Source organism: Hordeum vulgare, chromosome 3H, assembly GCF_904849725.1.
Source record: "Hordeum vulgare subsp. vulgare chromosome 3H, MorexV3_pseudomolecules_assembly, whole genome shotgun sequence".
NCBI lineage: Eukaryota > Viridiplantae > Streptophyta > Magnoliopsida > Poales > Poaceae > Hordeum > Hordeum vulgare.
In genome coordinates, this window is record NC_058520.1 from 19825183 (window position 1) to 19828020 (window position 2838).

At 40.6% G+C, this 2838-nt stretch overlaps 1 long non-coding RNA gene across 1 annotated transcript; it reads left to right on the top strand.

Annotated features, from left to right (window-relative positions):
- The first annotated feature begins 1925 nt into the window (after positions 1-1925).
- LOC123439304 lies at positions 1926-2508 on the top strand. The gene is made up of 2 exons (XR_006630061.1): positions 1926-1984; positions 2269-2508. It is a non-coding gene; the product is annotated as an uncharacterized LOC123439304 (long non-coding RNA).
- Positions 2509-2838: the final 330 nt, after the last annotated feature.

Below are 2838 nucleotides of genomic sequence, written 5' to 3' on the forward strand. Positions count from 1 at the left end.
AAGACCCCAGCCCCAAGCAGCACCACGTTCTCCACGCCAGAGACGACCCTAAGCTCGGCGGAACTCGTGCGATCTGTGAAGTGACTGAGATTCCCGGTGATCCTCCTGGAGAACATGCTTGTGATTCTCTGCCTGATTTAGTTGGTCAGATGAGCCAACAAGCATATTATGATCCTCCAGATAACCAAGTTCAAGATAAACATGCAGATGAAAACCAACATTTGGAGGATGATCAGGTACTTCTAAATCAGGGTATTGGCATGCATGATTTAGATAAGAACTACCAGAACAGCGAGCAGATGCTTGTAAATCAGAGAGCCAATGAGCATGGACATGGTGATCAACAACCTGAGAGCGAGCAAATGCTTTTAAACAATGAGGAAGCAATGCTAAAGCAAGATGCCGAGGAGCAGGTGGAGAATGAGCAATTGCTACCTCATCTTGCTACAGACGTTAATCACCGGATTAAGGAGGAGAAAATGCTTCTAGATGATGTTACAGTTGTGCATGACTTGGATCATTGTGATCTGAATAGATCTGACGGTGTTTGTTGTTTTTGTTGATATAGGCCAAGGCAAATGACTACCATTCTAGGATCTGGCTGCTTCTTCCTTTCAGTGGTTCCTGAATTGCTGCATTTTCACATGTCTTGGCTAATTTTCCCTTGATCATCAGTTGAACTTCTTCAAGCGTTTCCTTGGGAGAGGCTTCCTGAAGCATGTGCAGGTAACATTTTTGGAGTGGTCTGTTTCCCACTGCTAATTTAGTTGTGCATGTCACAAATGCTAGATTTGTTTCCTATACAGGACAATGGACTCTTCAAGATATCTTCAACATCAAGGCTGACAAGGCTGAAACGCTGTCATCGAATGACAAGGTAAAACAGAGACATACAAGGCCTTAATTTGCAATGATGGTTGCTGTGGAGAGCTTTAATAAAGATAATTGATTTGGTCTATGGAGTTATTTACAAAATGTGAATGAATTATGCCTACCCCAGCAGTCTTGGACTTCTGACCTGTTATATGATTGATTCCATAGAATGCCAACAGTGAAGACACAAAACACTCTTAGCAAGGGATTAGGCTAGATTAGAAATAATTAAGGCAAGGTTGATGGTCGATGTGTCTTGGGGCATATATATGCTCGTGGATTAGTATGAGACAAGAACTATTATCCTTGAAAATCTGGCTTAGTATGAGACAGGGGAACTATTGTCCTTGAAAATCTTGTGTCAACCTTCCTCTGCTGTGGACAAGAAAAGAGATTGCTTATCGTTATAATTCAAGCTGCACTGTTAGAGAGGCTTTGGCTGTACCGTTAGAGGCTGCTTAGTGCATCTGCATCTATGTGGTTGCTGACACTAAAAGTGCACCTATCACCAACGCTAAGAGGTTAAGAGGTGTTACGTTTGGTGTTCAGGTAGAAGAAAGGCTTACTACAGTTAAGCTTCACATGCTTAGATTTTCTTCTCTTTTGATGTCTGTTTTTGTTCTAAACGTAATTATTTTGCGGCACCTTAGCTTCCATAGGTGCTATGGGATGGGTGCAAGATAGCTAATGATAAAATTGTTAAAAGGATGATGACTTTGCAACCAGCGCTAGGGATGCAAATATGCTTTTATGTCTTCAATTATCTCATGATCCCTAGACCCCCAGAATGAGAAAGGAATTTCCGTTGTTATGTGTTTTCAAACTTCTGACTCCTTTTCAGAACTGCCTAATGCTTTTTGCTTGGTTGTAAATGGGCATAGTTTCTTTATCTTTGTTTTGTTTGTTCATCTCTTGTCAAGTGATGGATTCCTGAACTTGAGAAATTATATAAACACTTGCAGAAAATCTTTAGATCTGGAGAAGAGAAAGGAAGAGCTCTGAAGCTGAACAAGGATCGTCGTTTGGCACAGGTGAATAACTCCTACGCTGGGCCGGGCCGTTTCCTTTACTTCATATTTTGTTTCTTCTGGTTTGCTTATAAGATAGTGAGGTCATTCCTTAATCATTTACCTCCTCCAGTCTACAAATTCCTCGAGTTGACAAATAAATGATATTTCTTCACATTGCTAAGTGAAACCTAAAAAACTTTGGCTGTCAATATCATCTTAAATATGTGTGTTTGGAACTTGAAAATCATATGGCCTCTGGGCATATTATTGACAATATATTTTTGTTGTCGTTATCCTTTTTATTATGGGTGAACATTGCTACCCGGCACCACATAATTTTTAGCAGTGCCTTCACTGATCTTGAATATTTCTTTGTTCGTTTCAGGAGAGGAAGAACGCTGCTTTGTTTGACGAGTAACAAGAAAGGAAACAAAACAAAACCTCATCGACCCGGCAGTTTACTCTGTTTGAGCTGGAATTTATTTATTTATATCTGTGTAAACAACCACAGGCAGAATGTCCTTAGAGCTTGCTCCTTCCTTGACTTGTTGTCTAATTATGATTATGATGGCTTGTTGTACTTGAGAAATACTACTACTTGGCCGAAATGATCACTGTTGGTGTTTTAATGTCCCATGTGCGTTTACTTGTGAATTAAGTTCTTCTTTTAGTGCAGCGCAACGAGTTAAAAAATTAATGTCCCATATTACTCTTGCTTTAAAAAAGACAACCAAAGCGTGTTAAAAAATTAAACCATGGCGCCAGCTTTTCCATTTGCGGCCTGAGCGTCATCGGGACGCGAGTGCTGGCTGAGATCTGGAAATCCACCGCTGCGCATTCATCTTTTTTGAGGGACATATCAGGATGATACGAGCTTAACCAGGGCCACATGACCAAACATGCTTAAAATGGCATATATCCTTTGGGGTTCGAAGTTTACCATCGAAAGGAGAGC